The 25091-nt window shown below is 30.5% G+C and overlaps 1 protein-coding gene and 1 long non-coding RNA gene across 2 annotated transcripts in view; both read left to right on the top strand.

Annotated features, from left to right (window-relative positions):
• LOC138933079 (b(0,+)-type amino acid transporter 1) overlaps positions 1–25091 on the top strand; it is a 71435-nt gene that overhangs the window by 4935 nt on the left and 41409 nt on the right. The window lies entirely within an intron of this gene.
• LOC138933547 (uncharacterized) lies at positions 23421–24838 on the top strand. Its single transcript, XR_011446981.1, has 3 exons — positions 23421–24077; positions 24160–24269; positions 24690–24838. It is a non-coding gene; the product is annotated as an uncharacterized lncRNA (long non-coding RNA).

Below are 25091 nucleotides of genomic sequence, written 5' to 3'. Positions count from 1 at the left end.
TTTTTTTAAATGGAAATATCTCAATTTTTTTACGTAAATTGATTCCTTGCAATATTCTGCATAAAAAATTATAGAGATATGATGGCCAAAAGTTTAATAGTTTACGAGATATTTTATACTTTATTTTATTACTTTACTGCGACATAATTTTACATAAACTATGAAATATCTCATAAAATTATTTATTTTGCAATAATATTACCTTAATGCTATAAAAAAACTCTTATATAAAATAGTGTTATTTTAATTATTTTAATACAAAAACACTGTCACATCCAAACTAAAAAACTATTTCACAAAATAGTTAATTTTCTACAAAAATAATGTATAATAATATATGATAAAAATATTACGCCAACTAATATAAAATTTATGTTACAAAATTTATTTATTATTATTTCTAATATTAAAAATTGTATCAAATTGTAATGCGATTAAAATAGTGGAACATATTTAAGTGAAAGAAATTTCTTATTAAGAAAACAAATTTCAGTAGAAAATAACTTTTTAATTAGAGAAAAACTTGGCGCTACTAAATTGAACATATACTAATTATGGTATTATTTATATTTTGAATTTTTGCAGCGCCAAGTTTTTCTCTAATTAAAAAGTTATTTTATACTGAAATTTGTTTTCTTAATAAAAAATTTCTTTCACTTAAATATGTTCCATTATTTTAATCGCATTGCAATTTGATATAATTTTTAATATTAGAAATAATAATAAATAAATTTTGTAACATAAATTTTGTATTAGTTGGCACAATATTTTTATCATATATTACATTATTTTTGTAGAAAATTAAAACAACTATTTTGTGAAACAGTTTTTTAGTTTAGATGTGAAAGTGTTTTTATATTAAAATAATTAAAATAATACTATTTTGTCTAAGAGTTTTTTTATAGCAAAAGACGCTTATGCGCGTGCATTTGGCGTTTTTTCACTTTTTTTAAAAAAAGTAATTTTTTAGCAGTTATAACATTTCTTTTTTTTTAATGTGTCATATACATGTTTTGCTACTATACACAAGTTTACTAGCAATCAGATAAAATTAATATATCTATTATATTTCTAAATTATAAAAAGCAATACTTTAATTTCTTCGATTTCATTGAACAATATCTATTTGTACATTCTTTTTTTAAAAAAATTATTATCATTAAAATTAAAATATATTATTATATGCTTGTGCTATGCTATAAATTGTTTGATTAATTCGTCTTGTATTTTGATTATATATCAAAAACGAAAGATGTAAAAACAAATCCAGTGTATTCAAATCCATTTGTCAAAGGATTGTCATCATATAGTTATTTGTCATGCATCATATGCAATTATAGGTAAAATTATAGGTAAATTATAGGTAAAAGTAACATTGAAACACAGTCTGCGATTAAGTCTTATAAATTTCTATTTCTATTTTTATCTATTTTGTTATAATAATTTATAAATTTCTATAATAAATTTATAAATACATTTATTTTTCAATGGAACTAGAAAAATGCTTCAAACTGTTCAGATTTTGACAAAGTCTGCGACAACATCTCTATTATAAATCAATCCTTGTATCGATGCTAAAAAGAACAAAATAATGAATAATATCAGTTTTAATATAAATTTCTTATGTCAAATATATATACCAAATAGCATTCTGACAGATAGAAAAATACAATATAAAAGATCTATTATATTTATTAACAATACACTGAAACATGTTTCATCTATTTCAAGCAATGCATTCACATCAAAACAAAAATTAACTACAATATGTTGATTTGCAATAAACATGATGTCATAGGCTTTATCAAAATCTTATCAACAGCTTGAAAAATTCTTCTACTTCCACTGAAAAATAAATGCATATTTATAAATTATTTATAAGACATGCATTAACTTTACAAACTGCATTTCGCCAATGTTATTTATATTTATCTGTAGTCATATGATGCATGACGAATAATTATATGATGACACTTCTTTAACAAATGGATTCAAATATACTAGATTCTTGTGTGCATATGCCTATATTACTGTTCGCAGTTATCTATACTGGTTTTTGACAGGTATTTGACATTAAATTTTCCAAAGTGCAACATTATATAGCGTAGCACTCTTTCATTTATAAAAAAGTAAAGCTGCATAATTCTTCCTGATACTTCTGGATAGTTGAATCTATTAAATACACACACACACACACACATATCTTGTACTAGACATATTATAGAATACACACATCTCTTTCTTATAAATATATGTATTGCGATGCTTTGTTCTTTACACGTAGCATAAATTACTTTTGTAATGTTTTAGTTTTCTCTAATATAAATAAGATATACCTTATTCAACTATCCACAAGTATTAAGAAGAATTTTGCATTTTCACTTTTTTATAAATGAAACCATACGAACACTGCACTCAGCATTTTGCAAACTTAACCTATACCTGTCAAAAGCAAGTATGGATTATGGATGCAAGTAGTAACATCACGAAACGCCGTTAGCGCAATCTTTCGTCAAAGACGCCAACCGTACAAGAATACATCAATACATTCCCATTATTACATGTGTGTTGTGTACGTGTATATATACGTGTAGCATAATATCACTATATTCTATGCATATGTTGTATACATATATAGCGGTAAAAGGGACGACGACGACGACGATGATGATGATGGTGACGTTTCTTACATGAAAATTTCCACATTTCGACTTTACTTTGTAATATCTCTGCTTTATAGAACATGCAGAGCAAAAATAAAGACATTTTCCTTATATAAATCGAACCCAAGCTATCGATTAAGTCTATCAAGAATTCGATCGGTTCAGCCGTTACTCAAATCTGGTAATATAAGGTACTCTCAACTATCCGACTCGCGCGTATAGATACCCGAGGTGCCTCGCTCTTGTTACGCGCGATCTTTGCTTCACGTGACTTGGTGCGAGACATTACCGTGTCTCTTGATATTTTAAGCTCAAAAAATGAGAGACATCAATTGGTTTAAAGAAAATAATACAATTAATTTTAAGAAATAAATTTTATTTTATTAAATGCTCAAAATGATGACCATCAATGTTAATACACTTTTGAATACGTTTAATGAGAGATTGATGAACGTTTAACGAAGTCATTCTATCAATATCGTAACAAGCGTTTTTAATACGTTCTTTCATATTTTCTGGTGTAGTTGGTATATCTTGATTCCTTTAAGAAACCCCGACAAAAAAAATCTAAAGATGTTAAATCCGGTGAACGGGCAGGTCAATGAACCGTTCCTCCTCGTTCTATCCACCTATTATTATAATCTCTGTTTAATATTTCTCAAGCTTGACGTGAAAAGTGCGCTGGACAACCATCTTGCTAAAACCACATACGCATTCTTAGTTTGTAAAGTAGTTCATCAAGTAGTAATGGTAGTTCTTGATCTAAAACATCTCTGTATTTTTGTCCATTCAACGTCCTATCAAAGAAGTAAGATCCAATTAATTCCGCACCATACGTTAACACTCCATGGCCGCTGATGTTCAACTTCTCGTAACCATCTTGGATTTTCCACAGCTCAGTAATGCATGTTATGTCGGTTACCTTCTCCACAATTTATGAAAGTTGATTCATCAGAAAATAAGATAGAAAGGAAAAAATTGTTATTTCTTTTTATTTTTCGTTGCGCCGAACGACAAAACGTTACTCGATTTTGAAAATCAGTATTACTTAGCTGTTGATGTAATGAGATGTGATATGGGTGGAATTTATTACGTTTAAGTATTCGCAAAACACTTCAAGATATTCCAGTATTGCGAGAAATACTACGAGAAGATATTTGTGAATTCCTAGCTACTGTTGCTAATACGATAGTTTCATTATTTTCACCAGTGACAGTCCTTGATCGTTTTCTTTCTTTTTCACGAATATCACCATTTTCTGAAAATTGTTTCACAACACAATAAAATGAACAACGTAATGGAATATTTCTCTCAGGATATGGTAATGCGTATAAATTTTGTGCTTCATAGATATTTCTTTGAGATTCACTATACATAAAAATCATATTAATTTTTTCTTCGAAAATTAATCTTTCCATTTTAACTAAATAAATTGTTCTTACTTAAATAGTACACTGTACACAAGAACGAAATGACTAATGTAATACTTTCGTACTACATTATTTGCTTCTCAATGAGCAACTAAATAATTTTATTCAATGACTTTGAAGACACGCGTTGTATTATTATGTCAATGATTCCTTATCAAACGTATACAATAATGTTATTATTGTGTATGTTTGGTAAAGAAGTATTGGCAATACATTCATTGAATCGTACTACACCAGAAAATATGAAAAAACATATTATAAATGCTTGTCGCGTAAACTATAAAATATCTCGTAAACTATCAAACTTTTGGCCATCATACCTCTATAACTGTTTATGCAGAATATTGCAAGAAATCGATATATGTAAAAAAAATTGAGGTGTTTCCATTTACAAAAACAAGATTAACATTGAAATCTCTGAAGCGCCTTCACCCAAGATCAAACTAATGATATCATCTTATGACCCCCTTAGAACCAAACAACTTTTGTCTGAAACATTTCTTTCTATCTTGCTTCATTTTTTAGATATTTAGATGTCTTGATATAAATGCCCCACCCTGTATATATGGTATATATATATATATATATATATATATATATATATATATATATCAAAAAATTAAAAAAATTTTGAGAAGAATTTAGTTTTCTCTGATTAATCTATCTATGTACGTGACATTAATAAGATAATAATATAATAATCCTATATTAATATTTGTTTGATATTAATAACCGTAATATATGATACTATGATTATATTAATAATCGAGAAAAAAAGATTATTAGTTAAGGGAGAATACCGCTTTATGATCAGAGGGACTTGGAATATGGACGGGGGGATGCGGTCGATACGCGAGAAACGAAATCGGACGAAACTCCAGCTCGAGGATAATACCGGATACATCCGATAACGATCATCGCGTTGAAATTATCAATCGCTTTCTCACGACTGTTGCAGCGTGATTGTTACAGGCGGGTTTAATGCGCGATAAAGTCAAGCGTCCACTTGCGAGGGCCGCTTAATTCGCGATTAATCATCGATGGAACGATAACTTTGCTATCACACTGTTATACCTAACGTACCCTCTCCTCTTATATCCTCTTATTTACTTCGGAATTCATCGATTACAACTCACAATTAATAAGCACAAATTTAACGGGAAAGAGAAGCGCGTCGTTACATTTAATTAGTAAATCCGTATATACAATAATAACATATAAAAATAATATTTTCGTGTCAAAATAATTTTGCGTATTATGTATTTTACTTCATATTCTAATTATACAGGGTGTCCCCAATTTAAATGGCAAAACTTCAAGGAGCGTGTAGGGGACTGAAAAGCTAAGACAGAAAGTCCTTTAGAGGTTTGCTCGTTTTTGCTTCATTTTGGAGAAAATCACAAAAAAAAGAAACAAAACAAGTTTTCGTTTTTTTACTTATTTATTTACATTTTACTTATATTATCATCTATTTAATCCAGATATTGTTCAAAATGTTGCTCTCTTGCAGCAATGCAAGCATTACACTGACCTCATTAATTGCAGCTAGACATTGTTCTAGTGATATTTAGTGCACTGCGTCTATGATACGGTCTCTTAATTGCTCTCTTGAATTGATTGGCGTAAGGATAACATCAAGTGTTTACATATGTAAGGAATCTTGAAGCAGAAAGTTTATTCGGTGCGAATTAACTCAAGAAAGCAAGAAACTGACAATGAGAGATTAAATTTTTGCGATTTTCTCTAAAATGGACCAAAAACGAGCAAACCTCTAAAGGACTTCTTGTTTTAGTTTTTCGATCCCCTACACGCTCTTGAAGTTTTGCCATTTAAATTGGGGACACCCTGTATATATGTATAATTCTCATTGTAATGTAATATATAAAATATACGTATATACTATATTTTATTTTTTTTAAATTCGATGAAAATCGATAAAAAGATGAACTGGTAAAGACATCGTTTTGCTACGTTGCTAGATTTGCTTGTTCATAATTATATTCATAGTTTTGTGAGTTACACGTATCCTACTTGATTATAACCTGAAGACAGACACGTTTTATCCATGTGACCTCTTACATACCAGGAATAGATCTGTGATGTCATTCAAAGTAAAGCTCTCTTTCTACGTCAACGCAGGTGCTTTCCCGATAATATTAATGGATTTTCCTATTTATGTCCCGCGACTTTTGCCATGAAACTTCCTACTCAATAAATATATTAATGCGAATATTGCTCAATAGTTAGATTCGATTTTTTCTAAGAAATAAAACGCTAAGGACTCATGATTTAGCACTAGAATTTATCGCAGGAGCATATAGGATCCTAAATGAAAAATTATGCGAGACTTTTTTTCATTTTAATGAATAAAATTAAAAAGTGAGATTGGGGGAAGAGATAAGAAAGTTAATCTTTTATTAATTTATATAGAGGTAAAAGTGCATAATAATGGACTCAGTTCCAATGACCTCGACCTTGACATATGTTGTCAAGGTCATGACTCTGAGTAACCTCTAAAAGGTTTTAGTCGTCGCTTGTTTTTTATTAAAAAGTTATTAACAAAAAAGTTAACTAAATAAAATGTAATTTTTCTGATATCATATACATTATACAGGGTGTCTCATTTTAATCTCCTCAGGCAAATATCTCAAAAACCAAGCCCGGAAGAGAAAAATGTTTCAGACAAAAGTTGTTTGGTTTCGAGGGAGCCATAAGATGGTGATAATGATTTGACCTTGGAAAATCATTTGAAGGTCATGTGAAGGTCAACTTCAAAATCTTCAATGGAAACCCCCATTTTTTATTTAGTATTCTTATAGCTGACATCGAGAGCTTTCCAAAACACTATAATAAAGTATTTTTTTATTAAGTACTTTTTGAGTTATTTTATATTTTAATCTGACATATTTTGATATAAAAAATTAAATATCTCGTAAAATATTTAGTTTTTGATAATCTTACCGTAATACTTCTATGTACAGAATAATGAGACAAATCAATTAGTATAAAAAAAAATTGTTTTTAAGAAAATTATTTACAATGTATTTTTTTAAACAATTATACTAAATAAAAAATGGGGGTTTCCATTTAAGATTTTGAAGTTGACCTTCACATGACCTTCAAATGATTTTCCAAGGTCAAATCATTATCACCATCTTATGGCCCCCTTGAAACCAAACAACTTTTATCTGAAACATTTTTCTCTTCCGGGCTTGGTTTTTGAGATATTTGCCTGAGGAAATTAAAATGGGACAACCTGTATATATAAAAATGTATTATTAATTTCTAAAGATAAACTTTCCTTAAATATATCCATCCCACAATTCTTGTGTGGATGGAAAAGTGTATGCGTGAACACAGTGGGTTCCGCCCCCCCTCCCTACGGGGGGGCTCCACTTCCGGAAGATATAACCTAACCCAAACCTATTTTTGATTTAAAACTAAAATTTGGTTTGGATTAGGTTATATCTTTCGGAAGTGGAGCCCCCCCGTAGGGGGGGCGGAACCCACTGCATCCACGTATATACTTTACAACGCGAAGCGAGGTCTACCCTACAATTTTTGTGTAGGAAAAGCGAGAAATCATTCATACATATACTATTTCCACATATATATTAGTTATTTATGCCTTTCAATACTCAAAATAACTACTATATTTTTCAAACTTTTTTTGTTAATAACTTTTTAATAAAAAATGAGCGACGGCTAAAATCTTTTGGAGGTTACTCAGAGTTATGACCTTGACAACATATATCAAGGTCAAGGTCATTGGAGCTGGGTCCGTTATTATGCACTTTTACTCTTAAGATATATTATACCGATTAAAGTATATGTATATATAATATTATATTATATTAAAAACACAAAAAATAAGTAATCGATACAGAAAATAACACAAACATAAATAAAATTTCTTTAATTGTTTAACAAAAGAGAAATCTGCGATTATTAAAATTTATATCGACTGATGTCACATATGTTGTTTCAGAATTCACATCTGAAAAGCGGAATTTATTACCGCTACAACTTGTACAAAACATATATTAGCCAGTGTTATACGCGTAATTCAGCTCGTCAACATCTCGTATAAAAAAAATAAAAAAACCGTTTTGCCTCTGACTATATCCATTATGAGCAGCCTTGCTTAGATCTCATCTCTTAACGAGAAGCATCGAGTGCTGTCGACTATTGTGCGCTATTTTATTTAGCATACATCCATTGATAAAAAGCGGCGCGTGCATGAGTTGCGTGCAGAGAATGATTGGCTTAAACGGAACATCGTTCACTTCTCTCTCATCGTTATGCACTCTTTTTCTTTTTCTCTTTCTCTTATCTTGTGTCGATTGAAACTTGTTGAGGAATTCGTCTATTTGTGACTGGCTTTAACCCGCCGCATGACCAATTTGAAACGTTAAAAATAAGCTCGCGATCATCCACATAGACGGATATTCGGCGCGGATCGAATTAAATTGCGAGAAGGAGAGATATAAGTCATTGAACGCTCACGTTAATCGTCGACGTGAATTTCATTCGCGTGATTCGCCAGATGAGAATCGAACAATCGAATTCTGCATTAGATCACGTACAGCGACCACGTGGCGATTCGTATATGTCAGCAGAAAGTGTCATGTTCATCTCTCCACAATTATGTCCAATTTACAATTTTGCAATAAAGTTGCTTAAATTGTAAAAAATTTCGGTGTCGAGACATAAAAAGTGTTTAACGATTAATTATTGGTGCTTATTATTTATTATTATATTAATTTATGAAATTTAAGAAAGAATTTATAAAAATATAATATTTTATTCTATTTGTGTGTGTGTATGCATATATATAATATATTATATTTTTATTAAAGATAATAACAAAAGTCAGTGTGATTATTAAATAACGAAATGAATAATTATAAATGACAGGATTTGAGAAATAGGATGTTATACCATTATTATATTCCATTTTTTTTTGCAATATGTGTAAGTCGTTGCGACCAAACGGCCAGCTTATTCAACGCGTACGAGTATGTACATACTACGAGTACATTACATATGCGTGAGACGGTACATAGGCATGCGACAAAGGATTGAACAAATCGATTTCACTTCATTCGTGTTTAATGTTGCTGACAGATGTAACGAAGTGTGGATATTTTTGAAACGCATCGGTGAAACAGAACAGATGATATGCCGCACGTGCTCCAGAATTTCTCTCTCTTTCTCTGTTTAGTATCTCTTTCACAAGATGACGCAACTCCACATAACGCACGCGCCTTCTCTCCACATTTACTTTCATATTACATAATCGCACAAAAAAGGACCAAAACAAGATAAAAGAGGGATATATAATTTATTTGCGAATTTAAATTTTAATGAATTAGCAATTTTAATTGAAGTATCAATAACAGAGATCAGAATACAATATGGTATAGATATAGTATTAATAAATTTATAAATAACGATTTGTAAATAGAAATTTTTATAAAATTGCAAATAGTGCATTAAAGTGTACGAATTAATTTCATGGAATGTCTGATGATAATGCTTCGTTTTTTCTTGAATCTTTTTTATATTGATTATAATCAATCATCAACTATATATGTATGTATGTATATCCAATTTTAAATTTTACTTTTAATGGAATTTTAAGGTTTTAAAATCAATTATTAATCAAAATTGACATTTGAAAGATTATAGAAATATTGTTTTTTTCTTCTTTTTTTGATATCTAAAAAAAATTAATGTAAATTTTACAGAAATGTTTCAGGTTGCGTATCCTTTTTTCTATCTTTTTATCCTATCCTGGAATATATTTCTAGTGAAGGTACCTTATTGTAATTTTGTAGCGAGAAATTTTTGCAGTCTTCGGTTTTCGAGACAACACGCTTTGCGTTCCACTGAAAAAGACTTAAACGGGAAATATTAAACGAGGCAGGTTATACGATCGTTTATGCATATCGATCGATAGGAAGCGAAAGGAATAAAGTAGCGAATAATGCAACCAACAACCGCTATCGTTGTTAAAGCAGCGTATCAAATCGCGAAACGAAGGCAATCTTGATATTATTTTATTTATTTAATTTTATTACATTAATACATTATTATATTAATATTTCGAAAATACCAATTCGATATATTGTCGAATGATATTTTGATATTATTGGCTACTGAGTTAAAACAGAGAATTACCATTTCTCTCTCTCCCTTCCCTCCCCCTCCCCCTCGCCACCACCATTTCCTCCCTTTCCCTCCCTCCCTCTCTTCCCCTCCCCACTTCCCCTCTCTCCTCTCTCTCTCCCTTCCCCATCCTTTCTTACCCTTTCTCTCTCACTCTTTCTCTCTCTCCTCCCTCTCTCCCCTTCTTCCTCCTCTCTTTTTGTGCGCGTATGCGTATGAGCGCGTGTGCGCATGTGAGTACATGCATGCGTATGTGTATGGCGAGTGCGCGCGCGCGCGTGTTTTAATTCGTCCATCCTTTTCTACTCGTCCGAGAATATTTGTAATTACGCGTTTGAAATTAAAGTAATTTACATACATTCTTGGAATGTATTCAACTACAGGTGCAATTTAATTAAATGTTACAATAATTTTTAAATTTTCAAGCAATTCGGATTTGCACGATTAATCATAAAATTAGTCATAAAATGTTAAGAAATCTAAAAAACGGGGAGTAAATTTTTGTACATTCTGTTCTTTTTTATGCTTTTTTTATCAGATTATATAATATTATATTGAATTATATGAGTTACATTATATATAATTTTTCTCTTATAATTCCTCTCATATGTCTATAATTATATGTTATGAAATCGTTATAATATATCGTAAAACATATTAATCTTAATTTGAATAACTATTTACATTAGGTCAAAAATCAATGACTTTGACATATGTTGTCGAAGTCATAACCCTGAGTAACATCTAAGAGGTTTTAACTAACAACTTTTTAATAAACAACGAAGGACGACTAGAATCTTCTGGATGTTACTCAAGGTCATAACCTTGACAATATATAGGGTGTCCTAGACCATCCGTACGCCTCTTTTAAAATGAGAATAAATGACTTTTATCAAAAATCATGAACATTTTTTAAGTAAATCGGGTATGCTCTATCGAATGATGATATTTTCAACTTTTGATTCCGACTGGAAATACGCCATCCGGATTGGAAATCGAATTTTTTTAGGGGAACATAGTACTTTTTATTACAGATTCGCATTGTATGTGAAAAAATAAGAAACTTTTATATCAAACGTTTTTTCTGAAAGTACCTTCGTCAACCTTAAAATTGATCTTGAAAGTAACTTTATAATTTCATCACAGTTACTTTCAAGGTCAATTTTAAGGTTAACAGAGGCACTTTCAGAAAAAACGTTTGATATAAAAGTTTCTTATTTTTTCACGTATAATTCGAATCTGTAATAAAAAGTACTATATTTCCCTCAAAAAATTCAACTTCCGGTCCGGATGGCGTATTTCCGATCGAAATCAAAAGTTGAAAATATCATCATTCGATAGAGCATACCCGATTTACTTGAAAAATGTTTGCGATTTTTGATAAAAGCCATTTATTTTAAAAGGGATGTACGGATGGTCTGGGACACCCTGTATATCAAGACCATCGACTTTTAAAGAAACTTATTTAAATATTTATCTTAATTTGTAATCATAATTTATAAAAATATATTATTTTTTTAATTATACTCTAGAATCATACTCTCGACTCATAATTTAAATTAATTCAGAAAATTATGTATTTACGAAATTAAGAAAAAATATATATTAATGGATAATGCTTATAAGAAATTTAGAATTAGAATGCGCGTGACGTAATTTTAAGCGCGATATGCATAATGCAATACGCATCAGCAGCTTAAATAATGATAGATTCATATGCATTTATTGCTAAGATAATCTTTTGATTAGATTTTAAGCGAAATAATGCTTAAAATAACGCTTTTTTAAAAATATTTGTAATAGAATATGTCTAAAAATATCTAAATATTTGTAAAATATGTCTCGAACATCAATATTGAGGGATTTAACAAATCTTGTGGTATTCAGCACGCGATGTGTATTACGCTTTTCGCTTTAACGAATAAATCACGATAATTATATAATTTGGCATCAATTAACTCAGATATTCATAAGTTTGCTTTCTAGAAGGATATAATTTTGTGACAGAAATATTTCCACCTCAAAGTTCAATTGATTGTTCTGCAAACAACAAGGAATTTACTTTGACATTATATGTGCAAATCTTTATATATGCATAATCTTATCTTTAAAAGGAAATTAGTCGCAGCTTTTTTAACTTACAATTGGTTTTAAAATTGTGATTATTATTTATGTTAAAAAAAAATATAATACCTATGTAAATTTCTTACATAACATGTTATTAAGTTTATAGTTTTTTGCACAAGTGTGTGGATGAGAAATTAACAGAGATACAATAAAAAATGAATTTTATCAAAAAGAAAGATCTAGTATCTCTCTCAGTATTAGATAAATACTAAAGAATTTTATTATATACTATTAATTTATACATTTTAATATTAATTATTTTGTACACAGCAGTATTCTTACTCGTGCATTATGAAGTACAGCTATAATAATATTAGTATATTTTTCGTATTGATATAATAAATACTTCTTTGTTTGTATAACTATAACATATTGTATATTATACATATATTCTCTTTAAAATTCAACATAAAATTTGAGAGACATTAATTTCTTTTGTTTGAACAGTATTATTTTTTGCGGAAAATTGTCACATCATGTTTCCACCGATGTAAATCGTATTACGTAGGCTACATAAAGGATAAAGTTGTTTCTATCATACCAACGTTTTTTTTGTTTATTAATCCATCGACCGCGTGAATTATATAAAAATTATATCGAAGATAAAAAATGTGATCTAAATGGGAAATGGCTTTTACAATTGCATTAACGCGAATTATTCTTTCGTATGAGAATAAAAAGATTCGCTGAGAATTTCAACTAGAAGTATCTTATATATCTTTCTTATATACGAGCTGTCCCAGAAGTATTTTCAATATTCTATATCTCTATTAAAGATATTAGAAATATAAATATTAAATAAATATATATATAAAATATACAAGGTGTAACAGAGCGCCCGTATCAGCAGTTTTTTGAGAAAATAACGCATTTTTGTGAAAAATGTTTCATGCAAAAGCTGTAGAGCTTTAAGTGGTGCATTATATAATAATATTAGTATGACCTTGAATAGCACAATATATAATCATATAAAAATCATTTTGAATTTTTTAAATAGGATCTCCTATTTTTCATTACATATTCTTGTAGCTTAACTCGGGAGCTTTCCAAAACACTATAATAAAGTATTTTTTCATTAAGTACTTTTCGAGTTATTTTATATTTTAATCTGACATATTTTGATATAAAAAATAAAATATTTCGTAAAATATTCAGTTTTCAATAATTTTACCGTAATACTTCTATGTACAGAATAATAAGATAAATTAATTAGTGCCAAAAAAATAAATAATTGTTTAAAAAAATACATTGTAAATAATTTTCTTAAAAACAATTTTTTTTTATATTAATTGATTTGTCTCATTATTCTGTACATAGAAGTATTACGGTAAGATTATCAAAAACTAAATATTTTACGAGATATTTAATTTTTTATATCAAAATATGTCAGATTAAAATATAAAATAACTCAAAAAGTACTGAATAAAAAAATACTTTATTATAGTGTTTTGAAAAGCTCTCGAAGTCAGCTACAAGAATATGTAATAAAAAATGGGGGATGCCATTTAAAAAAATTGAGGTGACCTCCACGTGACCTTCAAATGACTCTTCAAGGTCAAACCAATGGTACTATCTTATGGCCCCCTCGAAACTAAACAACTTTTGTCTGAAACATTTTTCTCTTCCGGGCTTGGTTTTTGAGATATTCGACTGGATGGATTAAAATGGGCCACCCAGTATATCAAAGAAGAGAGACGATCGATTATAAAAATTATCTGAAAATTAATAATTACTTTTTGATAAGATTTACTATCCCTAGGAGTAATTCTTATCAAGAAATAGTATAAATATTTCTATTGTACTTTTTATTAAATTAAATTAGGATATCAACCAAAAATTTTTAATCTCTTATAAAATTTTGGATAACTTTTTTATAATATCTCAAAATGAATTTATTTATATGCGTGTAATATATTTTATGTAATGCTCTCTAATTGTATCCTAAAATATTACTTTTGTTTAAAAGAATAGCATTTTTGTCTATTCACCTTCGGAAGATGGATTATAAGACTTATTATATATACATATATATATATATATATACATATATATATATATATATATATATATATATATATATATATATATACACACATATATAGCCTCTCCTTATTTTTGTTTAATTTTGACTAGATGGATTATAAGACTTATTATATATACATATATATATATATATATATATATATATATATATATATATATATATATATACACACATATATAGCCTCTCCTTATTTTTGTTTAATTTTGACTTTTATGTGAAAAACAATAAAATAAATACATATAATAACACGACTTTTTTCCAACGACGAAGATTTTTTACAATCGACGCCTTGTTCATGAAACGCGCTACAATAATTCGCTTTCCAACACCTCCGCAAGCGGGAACCATTTCGCATGCGCTTCAAATTAAGGGCAATTGGATCATTGTGACACTTTACGATAAATGGTTATGGTTATTAATGCAATTTGACTTGCGGTCAGATGTTTATGTTACGAAACACGTGTCGTTTTAACCTGGTATCATATATCTCTCGAGACATACATATATGTAACGAAATTAAATTGTAATATTATCTATGATAAAATTAATATTCAAAATTTATATTCTAATTAAATCTGAAATAATACGATAGTCGAACGTGTGCAAATTTCTATTATTAATTAATTAACACATTTAACTACTATTGCAGAGAGAGAGAGAGAGAGAGAGAGAGAGAGAGAGAGAGAGAGAGAGAGAGAGAGAATTTTTAGAAACTAACTAGAAAAAGTTAAAAATCAAAACAAGGACTTAGTTCCATTTTCATTTAAAAAGCACATCTGTCATATTAAAAATTAAATAGAAAAATTAAATGGTATTCTGAAACACATTACCCACACACACATATATATATGGTAAGTAATTAAAGATTAAAGAATTAAGTGGCCATGTCGTGTTATAATCAGACATAAAATTAGGCGCGCGACAATAAAAATATCTATTTAACAGATATCCATTAAATATTATACACACACACATACACACACGCGCGCGCGCGCGCGCGCCCGCACGCCCGCACGCACGTATTGTCCCACATCATTTGAGACAATACTTGTGTGCAGATAGAGCAGATCAAACTGAGTCGAAAAATCCTGTATCATTTTTTTTATAACGCTTAATAAAGGAATTATTATTGAGTAAAGTCTGGCCAATCAGCGCCGATCTTTAGCCGGGCGCACGTCGGTGAGTCGCGCGCCTGATAGTATGCGGTAGCGCATACTTAACGGCGCGCGGCTCACCGACGTGCGCCTGGCTAAAGGTTGGCGCTGATTGACCAGACTTTACTGAATAATATTAAGCATTATAAAAAAAATGAAAGATGACTTTTCGACTCAGTTTGGTCTGCTCTATCTGCACACGAGTATATCCAGTCCTAAATGATCTGAGACACCCTGCATATATATATGTATACACAGGGTGTCCCATTTTAAAAGTTCCACCCTCATAACTTTTCAGGATCAACGTTTGAAGGAAAACAACTCGGATAAAAGTTGTAGGGAACAAAGGGGGCTATCTAATAGTGACCTTGGATTAGTCATTAAAGGTCATTTTCAATGTCATTTGAAAGTCAACTTCCGTTTTTTAAATGGAACCCCCTATTTTTCATTACATATTCTTATAGCTTATCTCGAGAGCTTTCTAAAACACTATAATAAAGTATTTTTTTATTAAGTACTTTTTGAGTTATTTTATATTTTAATCTGACATCTTTTTATATAAAAAATAAAATATTTCGTAAAATATTCAGTTTTCGATACTCTTACCATAATATTTTTATGTACAGAATAATGAGACAAATCAATTAGTGCAAAAAAACAAATAATTGTTTAAAAAATATATTGTAAACAATTTTCTTAGAAACAATTATTTTTTATACTAATTGATCATTTTTCTAAGATCGTATTGCAAAAATAGATTCTTAAAACTGAACTTGTTCTATCGAATGGTATAATGGCCAAAATTTTTTCAGAAACGAAATAATTCGAATTAGATTCACTTCTTTTATTTAGCCGTCTTTCTTGATACCCTGTTTTTGTACTGATGACGGCGCCGTTACGATTATTACTCCGACATGTGTTGATGAACGCCGAGTTGAAATCGGTTATTTTGCTGCCGCGTGTATACCACCGTTGTCGTCGTATCGACAATATCAAATGCTGCTTCGCAGAATTTTATAACTCAATCTAATCTAATTCGTATCATGTTAACACGAAGAACAATATATCACCGCGATAAGAAATCACCAGCTTTCGCCTCATCTCGCACTGTCGTCCTCATCATCGTATTCGTCGTCGATTAAAATCATTAAAAGCGTATGTATGAACGCATCGTCGACAATTACATCGTTAAACAATACGCTGGCGAATATCGGTCGCTTTTAAATGAGTCTGGATTACGAGGCTGTGCGACGCTGCAATGATGATGACGACGACGACAACTAGGAGTTGCGACGCAGTTCCCAGTTTATCACTTGGCGATGATAAATCTTGCGTCGCGGCAAAATAGAAAATTTGCCTACGTCATTGATCGAATTAATCAATGTAACAAAAATTTGGCGATATATCTTTTTAATAAATATCCAATGAGAGTATGAGCTATTCTTAACTCTTCAAGAAATTTTTATTTGTCGAAATATCAGATGATACATTTGTCAATAAGTCCAAGATGTCTGGTATTATCGTTTATTCTAATCATCTCTTTCTATCATTGATTATTAAATGAACTATACCCTCCGCGAGTATAGAACTTTGGAAAATGTCAAAATAAGTTATATTAAAGGTCTATTTTAATCCCTAAAAAATTATCTTTTTAAAAAAGACAAAAAAAGGGGCCAAGTACACGCGCCACTTGTAAAAAACTATATTTATATATATTTATAAAATAGTGTTATTTTAAATTATTGAAAATAAAAACTTATAAAAATAATTTAACCAAAAAAAATTGTACAAATATATTCTGCAAAAATAATGATATCAACAAATTGCGCTAACTGAAAATAAAAGTTAAACAAATATTTTAACCAAAAACAATGTAAAAAAATTAAAACTTAGAAATTAATATAAAAAATTAAAAATGTATACAAAAATTGAAAATACAAATAAAAAAAGAAATTTTAATTAAAAAAACTTGGCGCGGCTAATTTTCAAAATACATATTAAAACCAACGAAATAATAAATGTAATTTAGGTCTAAATTTAATTTATAGAAATATATTTAATTTAGTTACATCAATAACTATAACGTAAATGTATTAAAGAATACATTAATTTTAACATATTGTTTAGTTTACCAGCGAGAAGTTTTTTAATCAAATTTTTTTTTTATTTGTATTAAGAGTTAATTTTTTATATTAATTTCTAAGATTTAATTTTTCCAATATTTAAAATAACACTATTTTATAAATATATATAAATATAGTTTTTTACAAGTGGCGAGTGTACTTTGTGCCTTCTTTTTTAGCTTTTTTTAAAAAGATAAGTTTTTAGGGATATCATTCTTTTTTGTAGTATATATTAACATCTTTACAAATATATGATGGTATTATTAACAATAATAAATTTGTAGCAAATCTGTGCAGAGCCAAATGAATCGAAAAGATTTCGTAAATATTTTTTAGCTTTTTTCCACTATTCAATTTATAAATTTTTTTGATAATGATTCCAATATAAATCATTTAATTGATTTGTCTCATTATTCTGTACATAAAAGTATTACGGTAAGATTATCGAAAACTGAATATTTTACGAAATATTTTATTTTTTATATCAAAATATGTTAGATTAAAATATAAAATAACTCAAAAAATACTTAATGAAAAAATACTTTATTATAGTGTTTTGGAAAGCTCTCGAGGTAAGCTACAAGAATATGTAATAAAAAATAGGGAGCTCCTTTTAAAAAATTCAAAGTGATTTTTATATGACCTTGACAGTGCTATTCAAGGTCATACTAATATTATTATATAATACGCCACTTAGAGCTCTATAACTTTTGCATGAAACATTTTTCATAAAAATTCGTTGTTTTCTCAAAAAACTGTTGATGCGGGCGCTCTATTACGCCCTCTATAATAGGATATTTTTTTAGGATATCTAATTTTATTTGGGATATCTGAATCTTATTTTATTAGAAAAAATTGAGAAATAACAAACTAGTGTTATTTTAAGAATAGATATTTTAATTTGGATGAAATTTTATCAGTTCTTGAAGGTCAGAAAAATATTAAATACTAATTTTTTTAATTCTAATTAGGTTCAGTATCTCTAAAAAATGTACTCTTTCATTTAAAAAAAAATGAAGTTATTTGATCCATTAGTTTTCAAGATATCCGTCACACCAACTTTGAAAACAGTGTTTTGAGAAAAAGACATTTAAAGTTTTATAGGCTTGAAGACTCGCGCGCTATTCTATTCAAAATTTTATAACTCTATCAATTTTGCGAACTTTTCAATAAAATTTCAGAGACATATTCTTCATGATACTTCAGAAAATGCAAATAAATGTCGATATTTTTGACTCTAAAATAGATGGGACCCTTAATTAAATATAAACGCGAGCGTCAAAATATATCTTGTTATTATCTCTTACTATTACCAGTTTCATCGTTACATATATAATAATCTTATTATGTTGTTATATGTATTGTTTACACGTGCATTCATTATTAATATATATTATCATCGACGAGATATCATTAAAGACCGGTGGTCTTGTGGGATTTAGTGTGACTAGAAAAAAAACTCGCTACGCATTATTTTAGTTCATCCAGTTATTGTTTTATTAGCGAAAATAGTATAGACCTTTTATACAGGGTGTCCCATTTTAAAGGAACTACTCAAATATCTCAGAAACACTGCATTAAATCGAAAAATGTTTCAAACAAAAGTTGTGTGGCTTCAAGGGGGCCATAAGTTGGTGACAATGATTTGACGTTGGAAAATCATTTGAAGGTCATGTGAAGGTCAACTTCAAAATCTTAAATAGAAACCCCCATTTTTTATTTAGTATTCTTGTAGCTGACATCGAGAGCTTTCCAAAACACTATAATAAAGTATTTTTTTATTCAGTACTTTTTGAGTTATTTTATATTTTAATATGACATCTTTTGATATAAAAAATTAAATATCTCATAAAATATTCAGTTTTCGATAATCTTACCGTAATACTTCTATGTACAGAATAATGAGACAAATCAATTAGTATGAAAAAAAATTGTTTTTAAGAAAATTATTTACAATGTATTTTTTTAAACAATTATTTGTTTTTTTGGCACTAATTATTTGTCTTATTATTCTGTACATAAGTATTACGGTAAAATTATCGAGAACTGAATATTTTACAAAATATTTTATTTTTTATATCAAAATATGTCAGATTAAAATATAAAATAACTCAAAAAGTACTCAATAAAAAAATATTTTATTATAGTGTTTTAGAAAGCTCTCGATGTCAGCTACAAGAATACTAAATAAAAAATGGGGGTTTCCATTTAAGATTTTAAAGTTGACCTTTACATGACCTTCAAATGATTTTCCAAGGTCAAATCATTGTCACCATCTTATGGCCCCCTTGAAGCCACACAACTTTTGTTTGAAACATTTTTCGATTTAACGCAGTGTTTCTGAGATATTTGAGTGAGTCCTTTAAAATGAGACACCCTGTATAACTGCCTCAAGAACAACAAAATAAATATTTTATTGTAAATTTATTGTTTTATTATTGACAATGCAAAGATTTACTTACCTACAGCGCGTGGCTAGTTTTTTTCCAGTAATATATCTAATCTTATAGGACGATCGATCTCTAATGATATCTCGTCGGTGTTTTCAATAATAAAATAATAATTGGATGAAGTAAAAGAACCGTATGAATTAAATAATTCGTGTAATTATCTTCGATGCAGTCAAACAGCCGGTAATGTCAACATTCTTCAATTACCTCCGGGGTTACTGGCCCCACTTGGTGGTCACAAAAATTTACCCAAGGCTGATGATCTTTAATAATATATCTCGTCGGTGATATTACTCTTTTGCTTCACATATTACCAAGCAAACTGACATCACAATAATGGTAAATTTTGGTCAGAAAACGACCAATTAGACGTCTTTTAAGTTAGATTTTATATGAAACTCGAAAATGACGTCGATATGTTATATTCATGGGATGTCATTTTTGAACGTTTGTTTGACGCAAAACTAAGACCAATTACAGTAATAATATACATGTTGTTCAGAAAATCTCACGACTTTTACGCAATCTCCTCAACAGCATCTCACTCACTCTGGCCCTTCTCCTTAGTGTTCTCTCTCTTCCTTTTCTCTCTTGTACGCGGCCTTAACCCAATCCCGAAGCCTGTTCTATCAATCTAACCAGCATCGCGCCATGCTATCATCCAATCATAAGCACGTTTTCAGGACCTTATCCGCGCTCCTGCGTCGATATCGACCCTTCCGGAGATTCTCGATCATTCCGTGAATACCCGTCTCTAGCAACAAGTGGCAGTTCATACCGGCCTACGTCTCGGATTAATTAGCGGTTCTTTGTTCGGATCAATTATATAATTCATCGGTCCGGTTCTTAGCTGATTCATTATTGTTAATCATCATCAATCTGCATCGGGAATTTCTCATTTGGTAATGAACGAATATTATCAGTAACAAGGACAATTAACGGGTTATTGGTGCGGGTCATTGGTTCGAATACTAACGGTCTTCCTCTCTTCGAAAATCTAGTATCGCTCTCGGATTTATCTTATCATTCTGTGAGTACCGGTCTTTCGTAACGCACGTTGCCTTTAGAAAAGTCTACAAAGCTCTCGGAATTCGGTTTTGCGATTCGGATCGGATCTAGTAATCAATCTCCCGATGTTCTCAAGGTTCTCGGTGATCACAAGGACTTTATCAATCGGAAATCGATCATCGAAATACGTTTGAGTGAGAATATTTGCGAAATGCGGCTCGGACCAGAGTGAGTGGATTCCTACTGTTCTTCCCGACACCCCCCGAAACCAGAAACTCCTTGGGTACTTTATCAAACACATATTAATGTGATATATATTATAGGTAAATCTAAATAATTTAATTTATAAAATTAAAGATTTTATTTATATGGAAGTTAATTTCTATTTCATATTTTAAACAGATAATAACGATGAGCGATTTTCACTTATTTGGACAAAAATTGTCCGAATAAATTAAAATTGGATATTATCTGTTCGATTTTCCAAAAATCAGTTCAATATCTAAATTTCCCGGTACGGGAAACGTATCAGAAATTAAACTGATAAAAAAATTACAATTATTAGCTGCATTTTGCAAGCTTTATATACGCTCGTGACAAAAATTTGTATGCGGGTATAGATAGTGAATAATGCGCCGCATAGCGGTAAGCAAATGAACTATAATCCCAATACTAGTTACAAAAAGTCTTTATTTGGACGACCATAGGACGTTTTCAAAATAACGTCTTTGACTAGTCTAAAGATACATTTTCACGAGCCGCTGAATCGATCATTTGAGCGATAAAAAGGATCACGTGATCGAAATGGACAAATCAGCGGCCAGATCGTCATCACTCATTCGTCCATTTTGATCACCTGATCCTTTTTGTCGCTCAAACGATCGATTTTAGCGACTTGTGAAAATGTACCTTAAGAAATGACGTCTTCTAAACGTCAATTATTAGTCGCCGATGTTATAGACCAAAAATAGACGTTATTATATTGTCTTTTGACGTCACTCTGCTACTTGGGTAAAGCGCTACTGCAGCACGAGTTAGCAATTACTATGATGGCATTAATAAAATTTCGAATAGTGCAACGATGATAATGAATTATGAGACAGCGAGACGAGTAAAATCAGTTTGTAGTGCAATTGAAAAATATATACTGTCGAAAATGTAAGACTGCAAATTAGCTAAAGGCAATAATTTATAGTTCTACTGCATTAGTATAAATATCGAATAATATTGTTAAAATATTTTCAGCAGGATGTCTCTGCAAGCCTTTTCATGCATTGTTTGCGCACAAATTTGTTTCGTTATTGAACAAATGTGAAAAGGAAACTAAGGCTTTAAATATTATAATTCTAAAATAACGTAATGTCAATAATTAATTTACAAAAAAGATATAAATAATATTCACAAATATATTTATCTGAATTATGAGAAAACTGACAGACCGACTATTTCTATTGAAAAAGTGCGGTCTACCTAATTCAGATTACAGTCACTCGATTTTTGAACTGCATTTAATCGTTTAACTAAATCGGGTGTTCGCGCGCGCATAATCCAATCTTTTTAATAAAAAAAGACCTTTTTTTATTTTTTGCATTTTTTGAAAGAAAATTCTGAACTATATATTACTTAGCTGTGCTATATTATAGTTAGGAATTATACATATAAACTAAATATTCATATACACATGGATACACATACAATTATATATACAAGCATGAACAATAACATATAATTTATAATTGTTTTTTAACAAGGTAGAGAGCCATTTCTGATGCGTATAAAATATTCCAGAACTTCGTTATTTTAATTAAAGAACAGGAAACTTCATTAGCAAAGTCCTTCTAACAGCTACAATGACAAAAAACTTACATTAATTATCTGTTAGACAAGAATTTATCTCATTTTTGCCGTATATTATTGTTACTGTTGACTGTCACGCGAACAAATATTGAAAGAATTATAGCATAAAGATAATAAATACACAATCACCGTAAATGAGTTTTACTATATGTATATTTTATAAACAAGGGAGAGTACACACCAGAAGTTCCTAGAAGTAAAAATCTAGCCAATGTCATCCAATTTTTGATTGGCTTGATACGAAATAGCGGCACCAATCAGTGATGACATTTTAAAAAATTAGCCCATAATTTATGGATACATATGTCTGGTACATGTAGTAGTAAGTACAGATGTAGTAGTAAGTGTATATATAGTATATATAGTGTATATATATATGCAGCTACGCCATTTTGTATCAAACTAAAAGAGTGGCTACAGATATAGCATATCTAGACCGAATGTTGAGGTGTGGGAGCCGAGATGCACGTAGAAAAGGACATACTCTGTTACGCTCGCACGTAGCACGGCGAAAGAGAGCGCTATGCTCTATGCAAGCGAGAGAGAACGCATGGGGCACGAAACAGAGTATGTTCTTTTTTACGTGCATCTTTATCCCCACTCCTTAAATAAAGGCAAACGCTCGGTCTAGATACTATGTCTATGACATTGGCCAAACTCTTACTTCTAGAGACTCTAGTATTTTCTTTTAATGAGGAAAGAATAACTGGAGTAATCATTGGTATTAGGACCTCAGTACAATAAGAGGAATAAGGAACAGGGAATGCGCGCACAACACTTGTGTGCGCATTCCCTCCATTGTGGTTGTTCTCTATTCTTTATTCCATGTTCCTTATTCCTTTTATTGTGCTGAGACCCTTAGGCGAGCGGATGGAAGTGACTATATATAAGTGGACGGTCAAGATGGGGGGCCGCTCAGGGACGAATTGACAAAGATACTGGAAGTGGAGCTCTAAATAAACAGAGAAGCGACAATAGCGTCTCGCTTGCTGATTGCTATGTTGGTCCCGTAGTAAATCCCACGTGCAAATTAACCGCAACCGGCGTACCGTAAGTGAGAAAAAAGTATATTTGTAATTTTATTAAAAAAAAACATTTTAAATATCTCTGAGATATTTTTAAAACATTTTAGATTTACAAATAGACAGCTGCGAGCCCAACATGGCGATTATGGGAAGGATGAAGGGGGAAACCATGTCACGTCTCTGATTATTTAGGACTCTAACTGGAAGTACCTCAAAGGTCTTGCAATGCACCATGATTTTATAAATTAAAGCCGATCACACACAAATTGGCATAGCTGCATATGCATAGCATAAAACCGTCTGAGTATCAATGTAACCGGATCAATGAGTATGCTATGTAAATCAATATGGCGATTTTATTTCAATGCTCATTGGTCCAGACGGTCTTATGCTATGCATATGCAGTTATGCCAATTTGTGTGTGAGAGCCTTAAGGGCCCGAGCACACACTTTTGCATAAGTGCATAACTATAAGCATAAGGAAATCGATTGGTCCATTTCCTTATGCATATGCTTATGGACTAATCAATTTCCTTATGCTTATCCTTGTGCTTATGCAAAAGTCTGTGCTCGGACCCTATCACTTATTAATAATATTTTTTAGCCTAATACTGGCTCCTTCCTCTCACTTATTTAGAATCGGTGATCGTGCGCAAAATAAGTGCAGATTGGACGAAGTAAGGCAACAAGTGGCTGTACACGGCCCTGAAAGACGTCAGAAAAATGAACGGTCAAGATAGCTGCGATGACATACTACCATTGATCTATACAGAGTGTCCCAAAGCACCCTTGACAACGTTCGTGAGCAGGTAGAGCACAGTAAACTGAATAGAAAAGTCCTGTACCATTTTTTTATATAATGCTTAATAAAGAAGTTATTATTGAATAAAGTCTGGCCAATCAGCGCCGACTTTTAGCCGGACGCACGTCGGTGAGCCGCCCGCCTGATAGTGTGCGTCGCCGTAGTAACGGAGCGCTCACGCGCACTACCAGGCGCGCGGCTAAAGGTCGGCGCTGATTGGCCAGACTTTACTCAATA

The sequence above is a fragment of the Polyergus mexicanus genome, unplaced genomic scaffold (genome assembly GCF_030449975.1).
Source record: "Polyergus mexicanus isolate NDT 795.1 unplaced genomic scaffold, iyPolMexi1.0 SCAF_5, whole genome shotgun sequence".
Taxonomy (NCBI): Eukaryota; Metazoa; Arthropoda; class Insecta; order Hymenoptera; family Formicidae; genus Polyergus; species Polyergus mexicanus.
This window is presented reverse-complemented; position numbering and strand designations above follow the sequence as displayed.